This window comes from Coenobita brevimanus, chromosome 98 (genome assembly GCF_032717465.1).
Source record: "Coenobita brevimanus isolate Jiangsu-jjx chromosome 98, ASM3271746v2, whole genome shotgun sequence".
NCBI classification, from domain to species: Eukaryota; Metazoa; Arthropoda; class Malacostraca; order Decapoda; family Coenobitidae; genus Coenobita; species Coenobita brevimanus.
Window position 1 is genome coordinate 39,503,068 of NC_137051.1, and position 8,268 is coordinate 39,511,335.

Consider the following 8,268-nt stretch of genomic DNA (forward strand, 5'->3'; position numbering starts at 1 on the left):
CATCTTTCGCTTGAGCCCGTATAAGTTCTATTGGATTTAAATCGCAGTGGTAGGGCGTAAGTCATAAAACCTTACGTCCTTGGTCTTTTGCGATTGTGTCTATTTCATACTCTTGCCTGTCTTTGTTTCTTTCCACCAGATCTAGCAGCTCTAGCTTGGAGTGTCGTGGGTTGTGTTGAATGTTGTTCTCCCTCAGCAATATTATGTTGTTCCATCAGAATTTTTCGTCCTTTATCTGATTTCTTGAAAGTATATCCATTCTTTCTCAGGAGTCTGTGAAGGCTTGCTCTTCATTCATTCATTGCCAGACGCCATGTATCCCACACGGGGTGGCCAAGGGCTTAGAGTTAATTGTTTTACAGGGAGGGGCACTAATCCTCCACCAACCCCACTTGACACGTAGGGATGCCAACAGCATCTGGTGTTCCCAGGCGGTCACCCATCCAAGTACTAACCAGACCCAACGTTGCTTAACTTCGCTGATCGGACGGGAAGCGGTGTACTCAACGTGGTATTGCTCTTGATCACTTAAAATTAATCTCCTCCGTTACCTTCGCTAAAATTTGATCCAAATTCGGAACTTCACCTCTCTCATAAAATGATGCGACAATTCTGCAAAGATATGCCATATCAAACGCGTCCATGCTGTCCACCACTGGAGATATCCTGGGTCTCTTCAACGGGGGCGAGGAAACGCTGCCTTCTCTTGCTTCCCTTTTGAATCTTTGTATAGAGCTCACAGATATTCCTGTCACTTCCGATGTTTCTCAAGAGCGGTCTCATTTAATGAAGAGTGGATCCTCCGATGGTGCTCGTGCACACGAAGCACCGAAAGCTTTCCCCGCCTGTTGAGTGGCTGCCGACAATCCTCACGCTCCAGGTTTTCAGTCATTATTGAGTCTTGCAACATAAAAGAAAAATTGTAAATGATAAAGAAAACACATCTCACCACATCACAACACAACACAACATGTGACACCACAACACAACACAACGTGCGACACCACAACACAACACAACGTGCGACACCACAACACAACACAACGTGCGACACCACAACACAACACAACATGCGACACCACAACAAAACACAACACAATGTGCGACACAACAACACAACACAACGCAACGTGCGACACCACAAAACAATGTGCGACACCACAACTGAACACAACACAACGTGCGACACCACGACACAACACAACGTGTGACATCACAATACAACACAACACAACGTGTGACACCACACCACAACATAACACAACACAACATGCGACACCACAACACAACACAATACAATGTGCGACACCACAACACAACACAACACAACGTGCGACACCACATCACAACACAACACTACGTGCGACACCACAACACAACACAACACAACGTGCAACATCACAACACAACACCACACCACACCAACACATAACATGAATGCACCAAGCTATATTACTTATAAAGGTATCTATATTTTGATGACATGTATAATAAGTACAGTCATGGACAGAGAAACCTGGACAGGTGAGTTAAGGCAAATGTCCTATTTTCTCTTTTCCCTCAGGTTGTCCGTCACTCTTCGTTCACGACTCCTTTCCCCCATCCCGTTAATCCCATCCCTCCTCTTCCCTAGGCTACTCAGCTATCACTATGAAAAAACATACACACACACACACACACACACACACCTGAAAAGCTCATCTTCATTCTTCATTAACGCAGCTGCTCTCTCTCTCTCTCTCTCAAGGTTCTGTTGGAGTGAATAGTGTCAGTGCAAAGTATGCGTTTACTGTGAAATAAGTATTATATACAAAAAAATAAAACACTGGAACATATTTAAAGAGAACAACTGCTGTAGGCCGGTTGGCCTATGCTGGGCAACTCCTTTTAAGTTTGGGTCTGCATGCTAGAGAGAGAGAGAGAGGTGAGGAGTGACCACTTGTCCCCTGGGAATGACCAGCCCCCCCCCCCTCTCTCTCTCTCAAGGTTCTGTAGTAGTGAATAATAATGTCTATGCAAGGTATAACTTAGCTGTGATATAAGTACTATAAAATAAATAAAACATTGGAATATATTTATAGAGAACAACTACAAGAAGTCCCCTCGAGACGTCAGCATGTGGAACTGTCATTAATTCCCTGTGGGCCAATTAACGTTCACCTTCATACATGTCTACACCCTTCTGCCACAATTTTCGTCATAGATTCCACAATATTTCTCCTCATCTTTACTTTCCAATACAAAGCATACCATTAGTCATGATAATGATTGCACACACACACACACACACACACACACACACACACACACACGAGAGAGAGAGAGAGAGAGAGGGTAGATGGGGGAGGGAGGAGGGAGAAAAGAAAGGACGGAAACAGAGGTTTAGAGAGAGAGAGAGAGAGAGAGAGAGAGAGAGAGATGCTAAATGGGGCAGGGAGGAGGGAGAGAAGAAAGGAGGGAAGCAGGGGTTTAGAGAGAGAGAGAGAGAGAGAGAGAGAGAGGGTAAGTCCGTTGATGAAATGCGAATATGGATATCCAGCTCTGATTGAAGCAAGGGGAAAACGGCAGACAACTCTGTCTTGTCATCTCCCAGGAGTCAGTCAGGAGGTGCTGTGACCTGAGATGCCAACTTACAAATTCTTGATGACAGGCGAATCAAGCTCAAAAAAAAAGTAAAATAAAAGGAATAATATGCTATTAAATCTAAATATACAACGAATAACTGGTCCAATATTTTTCGTTTATTTTTAGCACTTTGTAAAAAAAAAAAAAAAAAAAAAAAAAAAAAAAAAAAGTTGCATCCAAATACAGGAACCACAGTTCATACTGACCTGTGAGCATAGCGGGTCACTTATACCCATTCATTCATTGGCTGTGTGTGTATTTACCTATTTGTATTTACCTATTTGTAGTATACAGGAATTGAGCAATGCTCGTGTTGCCCTGTCTCCATATCCACATTTATCAAATCTACCTTTACACACATGAATGTTTTTCTCATGCACCACCTCTTTGTCTAAGTCGTTCCAAATATTTAAGTATTTACCTAATATACCTAATTGTGATATACACGGAATGTACTATGCTCATGGGTTTCCTTCGCTGTTTCTCAATAAGTCGAATTTAGCTTTAAACTCGTTTAAGTTTTTAGACTGGACGATCTCTTTGTCCAGGCTATTCCATAAGTCTATACTTCTGTAAGGAAAGCTATATTTCTTGATATCCTTCAAGCAGCTTGACTTTTTCAATTTCATTCCGTGTCCTCTTGTTGCTCTCTTATCCCATACAAACAGATCTTCTTTGTCAATTTTACCTACTCCCACCATGGTCCTGAACACCGCAATCATGTCTCCCCTCTTTCTCCTTTCCTCTAACGAAGGCAAATCCAGTTTTTCCAGCCTCTCTCTGTATGACAGGTCTGTCAGACTGGGGACCATTTTGGATGCTGTTCTTTGTATTCTCTCAATCTTGTTTATATCTTTCTTTTTGTGTGGGGACCACACTACCGCTGCATATTCTAACCTGGGGCGGATCATGGCCACTATCAATTTTTTCATCATTTCCTCATCCATATAATGAAATGCTACTCTTATGTTAGTCAAGAGTTTATAAGTCTCTCCAACTATCTTGTTAATGTGCTTTTCTGGTGACAAACTATCTTGGACCAGCACTCCCAAATCTTTCTCTTCTCTCCTTTTTGTGATTAATTCATTACCCAAAAAATAATTCAGTGATGGTCTCCTGGTACTTTTACCCATTTCCAATATTTTACATTTCTTTACATTAAATTTCATTTCCCACGTCCGGCTCCAATTGTGTATCCTATCCAAATCCTCCTGCAGTATTTTACAATCCTCCTCAACCTCTATCTTCCTCAAGATCTTTACATCATCAGCAAACAGACTTGCATAACTGTTCACTCCAACTACCATATCATTTACGTAGATCAGGAACATTACTGGCGCCAACACTGAGCCTTGAGGGACTCCACTTGTTACTTCCCTCCATCCAGACATCTTTTCCTTTATTACTGTCCTCATTTGTCTGTCTCTCAAAAAGTCTCTCATCCATTCCAGAAGTTTCCCCTTTAGTCCTCCTATATATTCTAGTTTCCACATTAGTCTCTTATGAGGTACCTTGTCAAAGGCCTTCTCTAAGTCTAAGTACACACAATCCACCCAACCATCTCTCTCCTGTACCACATCAATCGCTCTTGAGTAAAAGCTCAACAAGTTAGAAACACATGACCTTCCACTTCTGAATCCAAACTGACATTCAGCCAAAATATTCATCTCTTCCAGATATTTTATCCATCTGTCTTTCAGGATTCTCTCACACAATTTTGCGACCATGCTGGTTAGAGACACTGGTCTATAATTCAGGGGTTCTTCCCTGTTTCCTCCCTTGTAAATTGGTACCACATTTGCCCTCTTCCATTCTTTTGGCACTTTCCCCTCTTCCAGTGAGCATACAATTAAGCTGTGAATTTTATCCCCCAGTTGTTCTCTGCATTCCTTCAGTACCCAATTAGAAATTCCATCAGGTCCTGGGGCTTTCCTTACATCTTGAGTTTCCAGTAATTTATACACTTCCTGTACCTCCACTTTTATATCTTTCATCACCGGAACATTTCTAATCACTCCCTCCCCTTCCACAAGCTCCTTTTCTTTAGTGAAAACTGACTGGAAACGTTTGTTCATTATTTCTGCTTGCATTGCCGCATCCTTAAAGACCTCTCCTTCTACTTTCAGAGTGGTGATTCCTTCCTTTTGTTTCAGTTTGCCATTAACAAATCTATAAAACAGTTTGGGTTCATCCTTGCATTAGTCAATTATACCTTTTTCAAAATTCCTTTCTTCTTCTCTACGTATTCTTGTGTATTCATTTCTTGTTCTTTTATATTCTTCCTTTGTTCTGTTGTTACCTCTCTTTCTCCAATTGTTCCACGCCTTATCTCTCTTTTTTTGCTATCATACACCTTCTATTAAACCACTCCTTTTTCCTGTTTTCTTTCCCTCTTACTCTTGGTACAAATTTTTCCACTCCCAAATTATAGAGGTCTAGAAAGATAACCCACTTCCTCTGTATCTCTCTTGTTCCTCTGAATTTTCTCCAATCTGCATTTTCAAAAAAGTTTCTCAATCCTGTAAAATTTGCTTTCCCAAAGTTGTATCTTCCCTGTCTATGAAGCTCATCTCTTGGCTCGACGTTTCCTATTAACATCTGGAACTCAATGACCACGTGATCACTTTTTCCCAAAGGACAGAGATATTCCAAAAACTCTATTACATCAGGTTCTTTGGTGAACAGTAAATCTAACCTTGCTGGTGTGTCCTCACCTTGAAACCGTGTCTCTTCTTTGACCCATAACGTCATCACATTATTCATTATTATATTTAATAACATAGTGCCCCACGAATCCTCGCCGCCTCCCGAGTACCATTCTTCCCAGTTCACCTCTTTACAATTAAAGTCACCCACCAAAATTATATTATTGCTTTTCTCAATTATTTTTTGCAAGTAGTTAGCCATATCTAACAACATCTCATGGTATTCATCATCCTTCCATGCTCTCGTCTTTGGGGGAACATACACTACCGCCATATCTCTCTTAACATTCTCTCCAGTTTCTAATTTCATTTATATCACTTCAGCCCTGCCTTCTCCCATTTCCACAGTATCTACATTTATGTTGTTCTTCACTGCTATCATCACTCCTCCTCCCTATTTTTCTTTTCTGTCTTTTCTCCACAGTTTGTATTTACCATCTCCCAAATGAACATCAATATCTTCTCTTAATTTGGTCTCTACAAAGCACACGACATCAGGTTCATGTTCTCTCAAGAAATCATTAATTTCGATCCTTGTCGATATGAAACCATCAACATTAGTATATATCACCTTCAAATTATTTTTGACATTATTAATACCCTCTTCTCTCCTACTCTCTGTCCATACCACTTCCTCAACTTCTGATCTTTTACAACCATCCCCCTTAGTTTCCTTCACTTCTATTTCCTTAAATACCATTTCCTTACTTTCATATCCAATACTCTCCAAAAAAAAAGTATTACGTTCTTCCTCTGTCCTCTTATCATTTTTTTCCTTTACTTCTTCCTTTAATGATTTTAAAACTTCTCTTTCTTCTTCATTCAGATCTTTTCTTATTATAATATTTTCCATCCCCGCCTCTTTGCTTAATTTCCAGGTCACTTTAAGTATCTCATTTATTACACTTTCTGATGAAAACTTGACTCTCATTGGTCTTATTTCCCCTTCCTTGTAAGGCCCTATCCTCCTTACTTCCTCAGTTTCTTTTACCCACTTGTCTCCTTCGGGGTCAATCTTGCCTAATATTCCTCTCACCTGGTTCGTGTCTCTCTCGAGTCTTACGAACCTAACCTTTTCTTCCTCTTCCCTGTTTCCAAATACTACCACACATCTGTTCCTTTCTACAGTTTCTCTCACTATTTTCTCTTTTTTCTTCAGTATTTTCACTACATTTTCTTCCATTTCTTTCTTGTTCATTTCCCTTTCTTCCTGGATGATCTCTCTTAAGCTGACCACTTCTTTCTGTTCTTCTTCTACGTGTGCCCACTTTGCCTTATGTTCTTCTAATACATTACTCACCTTCTCCGTTTTATTAGTACTCTCTTCTAGTTTCCTCCTTAGTTCAACATTTTCCCGCTTCAAATTCCTAATCTCTTCATTGGCTGTTTCACTGGACTGGATCAGACTCTGTATGGTAGTTTCCGTATTTACTGACACATCCTTTATCACTAGATTCTCTACTTTCTTTTCGAGTTCACTAATCCTCATAATTAATGTTTTAACCAGGTCCATGACATTGGTATTAGCATCAAATCCTTGAAATTCTAGACCCTCATTGTTTATATTTTTGGCCATGTTTGATGTTGGTTAAATACCAAAACAGCTGTTACCGAAAAAAAAACTACAAACATTCATGTACAATCTAGTCAATAAATCTTTACATTTTTGGTAGTCTATTAACTTTCATTATTTTGAATTTAAATCAAGACCTTAGGCGACAGGACAGACAAAATTCCTGAAACTACTTAAGGTTAGCAGTGATGGCTGGGACGTCTGCTCTCTCCGGCTGTGTGTGTGTGTGTGTGTGTGTGTGTGTGTGTGTGTGTGTGTGTGTGTGTGCGCCTCTTGCCCTCAGGCCTTGTCCCTGGCCAGCCTGTATTCCCACAGGGTGTTAAGTCAGGTGCGTTCGGCCTTTGACAGTGACTCTGGAGTAAAATAGACGATATTCTACCCTCGTCTTTCCTGAGACAGACTATAGTAACTTTTTCACTTACATGCTCACTTCCCTATTTCTTATCACTTCTTTCAAGGAACCAGCAACCTTTCTTCCTTGTTGTACCCTTTCAAGCACTTCACCCTCCAAACCTCCATCCTTACTCATCACACTACCCAAGTACTAAAACGCACTCATATTTTCAATTTCCTCCTCATAGAACCTCACTGTAAATTCAGTGACTTCACTTCTCTCAAAGACCATAACATTACTCTTCCCTACATTCACCTTTAGGTTCTGCTTCTTACACACTCTCCCAAACTCATCCATCAAGCCTTGCAGCTCCCCTTCATCTTCACTTAACAACACAGTATCAACTGCAAACAACAGTACAGGGAGTTTCTAGACACTGCCCTCTCTCATTAGGGCTGCTCCAACATCCACTGCCCTTCCTGAATTTTTATTATTACCCTTTCCATATACAAACTGAACAACCATGGATACATGACACATCCCACATTCAATCCAACCTTCAAACAGAAAAATTCACTCAGTTCACTATCCACACACACACTGCAGCCTTATCACCCTCATATATATACTCTTCACGGCATTCAACAATTTCCCATCTACTCCATACATTCTTTGTACTTTTCACAATCCTTGTTTATCCACCCTGTCTTATGCTTTCTCTAAATCCATGAAGGCCACATACAACTTCTTGTCTAGAAACTTTTCCACTAGAGCTAAGAATGAATATCTGAACTACACAACCTCTTCCCTTCCTAAAACCTCCCTGTTCTTCTTCAACTAATTCCTCTATTATTTCCCTAACTCTGTCAATAAGTATCCTACCATATACTTTTCCTATTACACGAAGAAGACAAATGCCCCTATGATTACCACATATATACTTCTTTTTCCCCTTTTCCTTTTTACAAGGGAATAATTATACCTGACTTCCAATCATCCAGGGCTCTACCTTCCTCCCAGGCCAATCTGCA

The 8,268-nt window shown here is 40.4% G+C and overlaps 1 non-coding gene across 1 annotated transcript; it reads right to left on the minus strand.

The window, feature by feature from the left end:
* Positions 1-406: 406 nt before the first annotated feature.
* On the minus strand, positions 407-525 carry LOC145414316 (5S ribosomal RNA). The gene has a single exon (XR_013899854.1). It is a non-coding gene; the product is annotated as a 5S ribosomal RNA (ribosomal RNA).
* Between the last annotated feature and the right edge of the window lie 7,743 nt (positions 526-8,268).